This window comes from Empidonax traillii, unplaced genomic scaffold (assembly GCF_003031625.1).
Source record: "Empidonax traillii isolate 1590-97213 ecotype Southwest subspecies unplaced genomic scaffold, ASM303162v1 scaffold471:size1368335, whole genome shotgun sequence".
Classification (NCBI taxonomy): domain Eukaryota; kingdom Metazoa; phylum Chordata; class Aves; order Passeriformes; family Tyrannidae; genus Empidonax; species Empidonax traillii.
Window position 1 is genome coordinate 82168 of NW_020955664.1, and position 13499 is coordinate 95666.

Here is a 13499-nt window from a genome sequence, read left to right on the forward strand (position 1 = left end):
TGTAACTTGGTCCAAATTCCCTTATGGCAGTGTTATGTGTCATTCCTAATTTGTGTGGTTTCTCTTCCCCATACGAAGATCTGGATCCCACAGTGGGAAGATCAGAGATGGAAGAAATAAAGTATCAGCACAGTTACATGTATATAGCTTGCTTTTACATTTGCTTATTACCATTCCCTTTCTTTTGCTGGCAGACAGGAGCAGTGTCCAATTCTGTAAGTCCACAGAGCATTTGAACTTGAATGCATTCAACTTCTCAGAAAAATCTCTTCTGGAGAAATTATCTTCTTACCACAGAGTAATCACTGAGTGAAAAAGGCTTTTCAGTCATTCCCAATTAAGACCTAAAGCACCTTGGAAATCCCTGGAAAATATAAGTGCAGAATTAAAGTGGCAAATACCTCCTTCTCCAGTATTCTAACTCCCAGAGGGCTATTTGAGACAGGGTTTAGCAAGCCCATCACCCAAATAATAAAAGGCTCCAGGAGCTACTCAAAGAAGTCAGGCATGGAACTATGTACTTCCTATCCATTGCATTGAAACCAAAGTCTAATAAAACAATTAACTGCTTCTATCCCTGGACCTAAGTTTTCATTTGCTGTAAATTAATATAATTGAATATGCAAAGTGATTGGTCAGGGTAGTTTCTGAAACACTTTAAGAAAAAGCTTAAATATAAGCTTTCAAAATTTCACTAGGCATTTCTTTATGCTATGGCTCTGATTGTAGTATCCCTTCAAATAATTGCTTGCAAAGCAGCTTTCAAAGTGAATTTTTATTCCAGGTTACTGTTTGCTGTAAGAGTGGAGAATGATACCACCTGCAGCTGGGCATGGAAATGATTATGGACTTCTTGGCAGCACAGGCAAAAGCTCTCTCTTCTGAATGCTCCAGGGCTGAGGAAGAAAGGCCAGAGGGAGACATGAAGGACTGGGGAAGAAAAAAATGTCAACATGCATTTGAAAGAAAGTCCAATTAAGAGTAAAGCAACTTGGAGGTGTCAGTACAACTCCTTATTTTTATCCCACCCCTCTCTCTTCATACCTTCTATCCCAGCCCACCCCTTCATGAAACCTACAGCTTTAAATTCTTGTTGGAACTGTACTTTAACAGACTTTTGGGCTTCTAATACTTCAAAGTACTGAAATGCCTACTTCTAGTGCAGAAAACCTGTCCTGCTTCCACTCTTAGCATTTAATCAATCACAGTTTCCTAAGTTGCCCTGTTTTCCTCCAGAAAGCAGGAACTGAATATGAGGCTACCAAACTGAGAACTAAATACTGGCTGATATTCGCAGACACAAGTGATTTTTCCGAAAAGTGTGTCATGAACTTGTCTTCCTGGCAGTGTCTTCATAATTCCAGTTTTATCATTAATTTTGGCAAGTGACCAAGAGGGAAAATTTTTTTCTAGCAGAATGCAAGGGGAATAAACTGTGACAAAGGAAAATGGACAATGTAGGCTGGGTTCCTGATGAGGGATTTGTGAGGCTGAAGGATAACCCTCCGAGGGAAATGCATCATGGAGAATTGTAGAGAAATTTACTTTGTAAAGGACTTCTGGTGGTATCTAGTCATCCTGCCCATTAGAGCTCTCCTTGACACTGAGCCCAGCCTTCTCCCCATCTTCTCTGTATTTCCTGAAGAGGCGGTATGCACAGACCTGCAGTTCCTCCGATTTGTTTCCCAGGCAGTGTATTAGTGTTCATCAACTTCCCAGGATGTCCTCTGCCTCTGAGGAGCATAAGAGCCTTCCCAGGGCCCTGTCTCGTCTGTGATTTCATCTACATCCACAGACAAACCCACTTTAAAGTCTTGCTCAGTGGGTTAGAAAAGAGTCAGAGGAGCATTATGACTGAGCCAGACAATGGCACATGGAGCATTCCCCTTTTGTCAGGCATTCAAATCAGGACCGAGGCAGCAGCAATCAGAGTTACCGCCAGCTGGCAATTTGGAGACACAGGCTTTTAATCTAAATTCATCTTCCAACAGCAGCACTTTTGGACATTTTTATCAGTTATCTCAGCAGAAAGGCCAGAGACTGAGCAAGCGAGGAACACCCAAGGGTCTGCTTGCCTCCACATGGACACTGACACAGGCTAAAAGAGCAGGGTACTGGTGCACAAGAGGTCTGATGCTGCAGCACACCAGTGACCTCCAAGGGAAATCACAGAAGTTTTTTCCTAAACTGAGAGTCTCTCTTTAATTCCCACACTCCATTATCTCTGTCAAACTATGACATTAATTAACCACCATGAAGAAACAAACAGCTCCTCAGATAACTTCTAAAAGTAAAACATTTTAACCTCAAAAGCTGCTGTTTTCCAGCTCCACATTTCTTTTGCTTTCTGTTCCTCAAACATTTCCCAGAGGAAAGAAATCAGTTCCACAAATTTATTGTTCTCTTCTCAAGCATATTAGAGACAAATTAAAAGTCTTGTCCTTCACTGAATGACACATGGGGTTGTATTGTGGAATCTCTGTCAGTCTCCTGAAACTACTCTGAGGAATACGGAACATGAAAGAGCCTGAAATTTAAAAATTAGTTAAGTCATAAGGTTGGGGATGTAGCTGAGAAACCCAATCAAATTAGACTAATATTAACTACTGGAAGGGGGTTCTGGGATGCTTGCTTCATTCCAGGTTGTGACAGAAACACAGTGTGCAAACTTAGACAAATAGACCATTTTTTCACCTCTGGAATGCAAAATAGGGTAAGAAAGTGGCTTTTATTTTTCATTTTTATAATGTATAGCACAGTGCTGTTCCAAATGGAGTTAGGACTTATGGATTCCAGAGAAGTACTAATAATGCATGTAGCGATACAATACAATACTGCTCTTAATCAGGCAGAGTTCCCATTTATTTCAATGAGAATATTGCTGCAGGATCAGGTCATCGACTCCTAATCAGGGCTCAGTCAGCTGTCAGCTTTCCCCAACAAATTCAGTACAGGGGTTTCAACTTCATCTCACTCTCTTTCTGCTACTCGCCTGCCCTCACAACAGAAACTCCGCATTCACATTCAGAATAGGAGCATTCACGACACACTGCCAGGCCTGGCATTTCCCTCTCTTTGTTAATGTCTGCGCTTGCTTCGGTGCCATTCTTTATTGTAAGCCTAATAAGTACATAAAGGCTGAGGAATGGCGATCCGAGCAGACTCACAGCAATGAGCTTCGAGGAGCTTGTTTGCCCGGGCAGACAGACTGGGTAAACAATTAGCTTCAGCTCCAATGTTCAGGTCCTGTAGAAGAATTGGATGCCTGGCATTGGCCACTCTCCATGACATTCAAAATTTGGCTTTTCTCCAATCAAATATTTAACATTTGCAATAGTTTGTCCAGCCCCACAGCCTCAGTTAGGAATTTCTGCTCCCTTCCATTTATGTAAATGGACATTTGGCGATTATTTACTAAGAACTTTGGGAAAAAAAAATTGTACTTAGCTTTATAGCAAGGGTAAAAGAGAGTTTGTTTGAAAATCATATAATGGAACAGGTCATCAGCTACCAGCACCAATACTATAAGCAGTGCACACTTAGACAAAGTATAACTTGGAGTGTTGCTGTCACAGACCCTTCTGTGTTCATTGCTGGAAGCAAACAGCTGGCTTTTAATAAAACATAATAAGAATCTGTTATTTTAAAGCTGCCTTTCCATTTACAATCATGGCTGTTGCAGTACAATGGAGAATTGTATCCTTATTCCTTCATGCTGGCAATGCAGGAGATATTTAACAAGTGCTTGTGAAGTATTTATTTCCAAATACATTAATGGTATGTCTCCAAATCGGTAAATTAGTGTACTTTGAGGCACACATAGAGATTGTACCTTTTGTATCAGGATATCATGTTTATTATAATCCACACACTTTATACTTTTAGACTGATACAGCAAAAGATGCACAGTATTATCTAAGTCACTTTCCTGTACATCACAAACTCTTACATTTCACCCCGTTTCACTTTATCCAACCCACCTCTTCAGTGTGAGTAAAGAACTTAAGCTCTCAGGAAATTACCCTGCTGTATGCCACAGATATTCCAAGTCAGCTTTGAAAGGTAAATAAAGGAAGAAAAATATGGTAAACAACATATGAAAAACTGCAGGAAAATATTTTTTGAGACGTTGAAGAAAGTGAGAAAAAACAGTTGCTTGTTTTCATGTCAGGCTGGACATGAGCCAGCAATGCGCTCTCGCTGCCTGGAAAGTCAATTGTATCCTGGGCTGCATCAGAAGCAGCGTGACGAGCAGGTTAAGGCAGGCGATTCTGCCCCTCCACTCTGCTCTTGTGGGACACCACCTGGAGTTCTGCAGCCAGCTCTGGGGGCCCCAGCACAAGAAAGACATAGATTTGTTCGAGAGCCACAAAGATGATTAGAGGGAAGGAACACCTCTCCTATGAGGGGAAAGCAAAGAGAAGTTGTGGTTGTTTAGCCTGGAGAAGTGAAGGGTGACCTTATTGCAGCCTTGTAGTACCTTAAGGAGCCTGCAAGAAAGCTGGAGAGGGACTGTCTACAAGGGCATAGTAGTAATGATAGGACAAGGGGGAATGGCTTCAAAGTGAAAGTGATTAGGTTTAGATTAGATATTAGGAAGAAACTATTTACTGTGAAGGTGGTGAGTCACTTGAACAGGTTTCCCAGACAAGTTGTGGATGCCTCATCCCTCAAAGTGTTCAAGCCCAGGTTGGAAGGGGCCCTGAGCAACCTGGCCTAGTGGAAGGTGTCCCTGCTCATGGCAGGGAAGTTGGAACTAAATGATCTTTAGGGTCCCTTCCAACCCAAACCATCCTGTGATTCTCTTTGTTTTTCTGTTTGTTTTTCACTTGTCTTTGAGAGCAGAATCAAGCTTGCACTATTATGTGCAAGAACCGTTTTTGCACACAACCTCTAAACGTGTTATTAATTGTTACCTTCAGCCATATATCCACAAGATGTTTAGAAAAGAACAGAAGGTATGGCAAGACCACTGTGGAAGTCTCAACCTATGAGGCTGTACATGTTTCTGTAAAGAAGTCACAACCTGTTCAAAGGCAGTGGATGGTTAGATTGTGGATGGTGGGTACTTGTTGGATATTCTGCAAGAGAGGGGCTTAAAAGGGGACTCTAAGGCTCAGTTTTGGACTTGGTCCTGCTTTGAGGAGGCTGGACTAGCAGGCTTCCAGAGGCAACCTCAAGTACTCTATGGTTCTCTAAACAGATTTAACGACTACTGATGCTCTAAATGAATACTAAGGACAAGTCATCCCATGTACTGCTGAGAACAGAGATCTCAGCAGGGAGCCACTAACAAGAATATTCGGGTGATCTGAAAGAACTGGTAGAGTGCTAGGCAGAATCTACGTCAGAGCAAGGTAAATTGAAGTTTAACCTTTGAGAAATATTGGCCTACTTTCCCCAGGGAAATTTACAGTTATAGAGGCTCCAAATCAAGAGAAAGACATATAGACTTCTCTGGGATCAGGCTGAGGCATTAAGCTGATGGAAAAAGAGAGTGAAAATGTAAAGCAAAAGCACACTCATTAGCTCAATTTTAAAACATCATGAAAGGAATGAGCAAGGCAACCAAGAGACTTGCAAGGAAGAAAATAACTTATTTCCCTTAAGCTAATACTCAGCCTGGAAAATAAGCAAAAAGAATTTTCCTGGTCATTATTAAACATCATTTTGACCTAACTGATATTACCAAATTTAGTAGAAGGATTTCTTTGACCAGACAGTTTAAATCACTTGCTATAACTAAACCAGCAAGTAGTGACCTCAAAATAGCAGAAACTGTATGTCAAAAATGGCACTGGCTCTTTCTGTCACTGGTAAGGGAAACCATTGATCTCAAATGTTTTTGAACCACAGGATAAGTATCTACTTGAAACATCTCTCTGCACTGTATAGAGAAAGTGCCTTAGGCTGAATGATCTATTCCGGATTTCCCATAGTAACAGTAGGACTGTCTAAAAATTTCCTACAACAGTTTCCTAGACTGAAAATCAACACAAAAAAATATGTATTTGCCTTGCCAATTAACAAAGGTATAGTTTCAAGAGTTAAATATAATTGCTTACAGCTCCTTCTAAAATTAGACATTTTAAAATCAGGAGTTTACAGAAACTTTTCAAGAAGATCTCTTGACCATTACTGTCAATTTTCAATTAATCCTAAAACAGAAGGAAAACTGTACAGGTCTGGAAGAAAGTGAAAGTGATATGAGTATTTGAGTAGGATATATGGAACCACCCAGATAGATGTGGGCTTTTCTATTTGACTCCAGTCTCAGTTCACATAATCACACTGGCAATATACTTCACAAAGGATCAGAGTAGTATAATGAAGATTTATGGAAACAGATTTTGTCAAAGAATAATATTGCTTTTGATGAAAGCCCAAGTTTTAAAATAACAGTATTGATATATTATATATATAGTATATATACTGATACCGTACACTTGGACTTTTAAGGCCTTTGACCATAAGATATCTTGCTAAACAGCTGAAGTATAAATAGAAATAACTAGACAGTGATGAACCAAAGGCTGTAACATATACCTACGCTCTGGTAATTTTTAGTTCAAGGCTGACTGTTCTTTAAAATGGCTTTATAGGTCAAACAAGACTAGTGACCAGGGGCAGAGAACTCCATGGGTAGTGCAGGATGTCAGGCTGGATCACAGTGCTTCCTTCCAGCTATAAAACCCTCTTTGTGTGGGTAACTTGCCTATCAAGTGAAACACCAAAGTATTTTGCAGAACCTAAGGTAATTCTGGACAGGGCCTTTCCTCGTGGCTTAGGTCCACAACTCCAATCAGTAGTTATATGGGGTCTTCCTACTAATAAACTAGGATGAGGGCAGTGTAAGTACATCTGCTTCTGAGAGCAGCTGAACTACCATTCAAGGATTAGCTGTGTGGATGCCTGGGTTGGGTGCACTGCTCACTCCTTTCCTGTCCCAGGAAGTCTTCTTCTACCAAGGTGGCCAGGGAATGTTGCCATGGAATTATACAGGATACCTCTGAGACCTACTATCTTAGTCTTTTGATAAATGCAGGCAGATACCTACACCTTGCTTGTCTTAGGTCAATGAGGATTAGAAAGTTATATTAAATTCTAAATACACTCAAAGGCACACGGTGTCACAAGTAAGTTATAAGAAATCCAGACTTGCTATAAATGTTCCTTATGGGGCATGTCTCTGCAAGACATGTCATCAAATACAAGCTTTCCTTATCTTCTAGGCTTTGAACTGTAGATTGTAGCAATTAGTGCAGGGAAAGATCTATTGGATTACCTAAACTGCTACGTGATATTCAGGATAGTTTCCCCTTCCTAATGTTTTGCCTCACACAGTTTATATATCTTAGGGGGAAGGGCGGGTGGAAACATCCTGAGATACTATTTCACAACCAGTTGGCACAGTCAAAAGTTTTTCTGGTGACATTTAGCCCAAATATGTCTTTTTCTAATCTCACCGCATTAAACTCGTCATTATATTTTTTAGTGCCATTTGAAATAATTCCTCATTAGGATCCTACATGTTCTAAACCTCAAGTGCAGACTGTTAGATTCATCCTGTGATGAACTATGCAAGTTTTCTTTATTCACCTTTAATATATTTTTTTTCTAATTTACCTCCAATTTGTCTTTGTCAAATATGCAGCTAGGTAGCCAGAACTAAGTGCAGTCCTGCAGCTGCAGTCACAGCTAAGAGGCATAACATTGCAATTAGTAGCTTGCAGATGAAAGATGTCATCTGTCATATGGGAATCATAGGTTAGTGAAACACGTTGCCTATTTGGGAGAAGAAACATCGCTGTTTTCATAGTTGGATACACCAGATTTGGAAAGCAACCGAAGCTCATATGGACAAGATGAGAACAAGAGTCACCCAAGAGCAATTCTCTGGTGAGGAATACTTAACTCTGACTGGTACATTGCCGTCTAAGAGCCAAATGTCCTCTCCACATGAGCTGTCTAGGCTGCCTCTATTGATGCCCAAGAGAAAATAATTCCAGACTGCAGTTCCTTCCATAATAACATCAGCATCTAACATGGGTGGGCTGGATTGCCCTCTGGAGATGCCTTCTCTCCTCTACTTAAGGATGGCCTTCCTTAGGCTACTGGCACCATTTTTAGATGGCTAAAATTAGCCAAGGTTAATCTTGCTTACGTGTTCCCAAGCTAATCATAACTGACCTCTCCTGGTTCTCTTATGACTCCTCTTTGCATTTCAGACCAGAGGCTCCTATCAGATGGTTCCATGTGCTGGCTGTGACGGTTAAACAGCCCTCCTGTGCACCACGGCCCTCCACCTTCATTCCCCTTAGAAATACTGATTCACAGGGGGTTATGTGGACTCAAAGAAATTCTACCAGCAAAGGCTTACTTGACCAAGAAATTCAGACAGAACCACTCAATAAAATAGTCCCAGTTCCTGACTGGTTTCCCTTTTTCTTTGCCTCCTTAAGATGGGGAGATAGACCCGCTTTTGAAGTTCCCACAGGGCCTACATCCACTGCAGGATGATCTTGCCAAGAACAGCACCTTCAACTATTCTCTCCCTCAGGGAGGTTTTAACTGCACAGGTTCTGTCTGCGCAGATGGACCATAGCTAGAACATAGCCTGAAGTTTTATGTGGTCCCTCACTCACAAGTCACACTATTAAACTTCAGGGTGCCTTCATGCTGGTGCAAGATGACCAGGCATCAACCTTAGTCTGAGCCCAAACATCATCTCATTAGAAATGCCACAAATTCTGGATGTACAAGGGGACTAGGAAAGGCCCTGCCCAGCATTAGCCAAGCAAGATCATTGCAGAGGCTGACAGGCAGGTCATGAGAGGTTTTACCAAGTGCTGTGCCAAATTCATCTGCTCTTCAGGGTGGGCTCTCACTGGGGGGGACAACCTTCTCTTTTACTGTGTGCCTTGAATACAGGATTCTCTTTAAACAAGATGGGCATGAGGTATGATGTCCAATGGGTGCTGAAAAGACATATGCTAATATCCTCAGTGACCTCATAAGTATGTAGGAACTTCAGGGTCACATACAGCAGTTATGAAGCTCACTATTCCTAGATAAGTATAGGATGGATTCAAAACCGCCAGACAGAGCAGTGAAACTTACAGCAGAATCTACACCCAGCAGACACAGGCTGGCATGGAAACAAAAACAGTAGCGATGAATTCAAGCCAGTTTTGCATAACACTGAAAATTCCCTTTTTCAGGAAACTCCCGAAGTTCTCAGGGAATGCAGTTGCAGTGGATGTTTTATTTTTAAGGTGTTATTTTGGAATTACTTCACTGTTTTGATATGCTGTTTATCCAAATGGTGAAGATGCAGTGTCTTACAAGAATCTCAGTCTTGCTGGAGCAAATCCAGATGCCTGTTTTATCTCAACAAGTTTTTCACTATTATGAAATTAAAGGAGCACTGTTAGTTTAAATATCACTCATCAGAAATGTTTTCAGTAATATGAATAGTAGGAACTCCCAAGATCTATATAGTTTAGAGCATATATAATATATATAGCTTGAAATTTTGAACCAAGCTGAATTCAAAATATTAATCTTTTTCTCCTTCTATGCACCTCATAGTTTGATCAAAACTTTCTACATACTATACTCAATTTATTTAGAGAGTCCTATGCCATGTCTAACAGATAATCCCATTAAGCCTTTAAATAGAAAATGCAGAGTGGGGGGAGGTGATAGTGGTAGGGAGGGGGGGAGAGAGCTGGGAACCAACTACCACAAAACTATTACTAAACGTATTGTATTTTCAGTCCAATGTTAAATCTTGTGTTTCCCATACAGTAGTAGTTTAGTTTTCCAGTAGTTTTAGAAACTTTCTGTAAAGCTTGAGTTGCCTGAAGCAAAGCTCTTTATTTGCAGTTAAGTCTACAGGTGGAAGCGTGCAGTAGAAAACCTTCTCCTGTTTGAGAGAATTGCAACTAGATGCTCAAGTATCCCTATTCACCTAGGAAGATGATGGACACATTGAGTGGGGTTCATTTCATGTAACTGTAGACATCAGAAAGTTAGACTTAACCTTTTCTAATAGACAGCAGAAGGAAATGAGTGCTTTTGCGGAACAATTCTCCTGCCTAACTTATATCCCATCTTAGGATGTAATAAGTCACCCTCTGAGAAAGCCCCTAAAGATCTGTAAAAGGAACCTAGAGTGGTCATGACTGGCTTTTACTTGTCTTTATTCGGGCAGAGGAATCATCTCCTAGGATAGAGTCCTCCACACTGCTCCATTGTGTCACACTTCCTGATGACAAAATTTTTGCCAACACAGGAAGGACATTGTATACATTCAGCCGTCAGTTTTACCACTTGGCAATCTTTTTCATAAATCAAACAACTCAGATTCTCAGTACTCGCGTGCTTCCTTTAAGAGGTTGACAGTAAAAGCCTCTTGCTGCTGGGAACTAGGAATAAGTGCCACATCCACCACCCTTGCATCCACAATCTGGGAGAACCTGAGAAAGAGAGTTCCTTCTCTCTGAGTGGTATCATCTTATGGTGCTGCACATCTGGGGCAAATGTCTGCCCTCCCCCTTCCTGTCAGCAGAGCATTTAGTCATGGGAGAGTCACAACTGTAACTATCATCATAACACTGCGTTGAGGTTTGGACATGCTCTCACACTTGGTGCGCAGATTTGGGAACCGCAGTGGCAGAGCCTCTCTGAAGTCCTGAACTGAAGTAGGGGCAGGGATGAAGACAGGACTTGCTTCTCCAAAGTCCCAGTCTGCATCATCCTTGCCTTCAAAAAAACCCTTTTTTCAAAGAGATAGAGAGTGTTTCCACCTTTAACTTCTTTCTCCTGCAGTTCAAAAGCACTTTGGGAAACAGCTTCGTTGAGCAGGGGTCTGTGTCGCAGGGCAAGTAGAGGGAGCCAGCTGGAGAGCTGTCATTGCAGTGGGGAACTCCAAGGACTTTTCTGCTGCATTGCATCAGCAGTGAGCAATGGGGGGGACTCATTTGAGCCAACTGTGGGTTGTCATTCTTCCTTCCAGACTCAGTGGCCTCTGAAATCGCTCCATTGTCTGCAGCGGAATCTGGCACAGGCCCATAATGCCAGGTTACTTCACTTCCCTGCAGAATAAAAGATTTCTTCAACCATGAGAAATTATCTCCTGACAGTGCCATTCATTAAGGCTCCCACCTGTAGACTGTTTCATTTTCAGCTTACTCACAAGGTGCTGAAAAGTCAGCCTGTGTGTTATCACTTGACAATATAGTACAGCTAATACCTCTTCACCCTTATGTACATTGCCACTTACTGCTCTTTGCCTCAACAATGGCTCACAGTAACATTCAGATCTCGGACCTCACTTTCTTTTAAAAAAATCTTGTGCAGCCCAATTTTACCAGAGCTCTTGTTTCTTAATAATTATTCACACAAGGGGGGAAACACCCCCTCTATATATTACTATTTTTTCCCCTGTTTTCAATTAGAAAATTAAAACATCAGATTTTGTCTATAGCTGCTGTATAGAACTGGACAGTGGTTTGTTTTTTCTTAAGGCAGACATGAAGACAGGCCAGATGAACTGTCAAACTGCCTTTTCTGAGCTTATGGTTTAATGGATGCCCAAAACATAACAAAACCCAGAAGTTTTTATGGCAACCAAATGTCTCATAACTAAATTTCACACTGAACATTCTTCTCCACTCCTTTTGTTGTGAAAAAAATTTTGCCCAACACTTCCTTTAATTTTTCATTCTCAGGAGGGGTCCTGTAGACACCAAGCCTTGTGGTTCCTATTCATCAATCTGTGTTGTACATAGAGACACACTTCATAGAATCACATAATCATAGAATGGCTTGGGTTGAGGGGGACCTCAAAGACCTTTCAGTTCCAACCCTTCTGCCATGGGCAAGGACACCTTCCACTGGACTAGGCTGCACAAAGCCCAGTCCAACCCAGCCTTGAAGAGTTATAATCTGTGTAAGGGGAATACAGGTGCTGTACAACAACCAGGTAGCAGGTGCTGTATAAACATAACACAAAAAGATTGTCCTTTCCCCTAATGAGAAATACAGAGACAGCAGTCAGTCACAGGATGAAAGACACTCCAGAAAACTATGAGAAGACCGGTGGAAGGTCTCTAACTGTGGACATTTACACAGACACTTTTTTTGGATGAGGTGCCTTCATGTTTTCCAGCACTGCCTTCCAGCTGCTGCTCCAAGTGGGGAAGGTTTGTAGTCCTGTACTGTATCATGGATAGGCCAGGGCATCCCAAACCCCCACAGTCAAGTGAGGTGAATCTCACTATATATATCTTAGCAGTATCTTGTATCTCTGCTCCCCTGACTGCTGCAAACACTTCTATCAGCATCATATCTTCTAGGATTGTGTCTACTTGAATTTGCCTCTGGAGATCAAACAGTCGTTCCTTAGTCAGTCAGAATTTATTCATAGTTGCTGTAAATAAAAAATTGGGGGAAATATATACAGTAGGAAACAATCATGCTAAAATTCATTCCTTCTTCCCTTTGAGATTCTTGGAAGCAACAGTGTGAGCCAGGAAGGCGGATACATTTGAGATAAAGAAGAAAAGGGACATATAGAGAATTGTTCAGCAGAGGGTTTGCAGTTATCTAGAAGTGACTGCTAGGCAATCTGTACCTTGTCAGAAAAGTGATCAAAAGGCCTCATTTGGTGTGATGACCTACTACAATCAGGAAGACCTGTGAAAGCTGGGAAGGCCTTGGAGCACATATGGTAGCTGTGACACGAGAGGCTGCATGTCCACAGAAAGTTAAGAACCCCCCTGGACCACTGCCACACCCTTGAGTTCCACTCTATCCAAATCCCACACTTTCACCCCTAAGGGGCGTGGGCCAACTCCTCCATACATACAAAACAACAGATGTGTGTGTACAGGGCAAAGTTTCTGAGCAGTGCCTGCGCATCTAGCTGGGAGGTGACTAGACAGAGAGTCCAGAGCAGGAAGGGATCTGTGTTTAGTATGGTACTGTAGCCAGAGCCTGACTTCTCAGCTGCTTGCTGGTACTCCAGACATCTTTCTCACTGATGCATGGTCATTCCCTCATGGGCCAAGAGTACCTGCACCGGTTTTACCAGCCCTTCCTCAATCCCAGTTGTATTCTCTATAACTGTGTTTCTGCTGGAGAAGCTTGACCTCTACATCCGGGGCCTCTGCCTCACACTGCAGTTCTTCTCTGGTCATTCACAGTTGAGAAAGACTTGTCTGAGTAGTTATGATTTTGGTAGCACATGCTTTTTCTAGTCATTTGGTTAAATCTGCAGACCCAGACAGGAGCTGGTACTAGGCCCAAGAAAATGCAAATTAGAAAAATAATGTCTGAGAATGTAAGCTCTTGTCATGTTTCAGCTTCTCACAGAGGGTTCATGGGTGAGGCAGAGGTTTTGCAGTACTTCAGGCCCTTCTCATCCTTTATAAGGGCAGCAGCAGGGTGAAGAGGTCAATAGAAGGCTGCCAATGAATTGAGTTCTGTGAAAT

General features: G+C 41.8%; 1 long non-coding RNA gene across 1 annotated transcript; it reads right to left on the reverse strand.

Annotated features, from left to right (window-relative positions):
• Positions 1–818: 818 nt before the first annotated feature.
• Positions 819–11412, reverse strand: LOC114063512. Its single transcript, XR_003572568.1, has 3 exons — positions 10812–11412; positions 1546–1639; positions 819–930 (listed from the first exon to the last, which is right to left on the reverse strand). It is a non-coding gene; the product is annotated as an uncharacterized LOC114063512 (long non-coding RNA).
• Positions 11413–13499: the final 2087 nt, after the last annotated feature.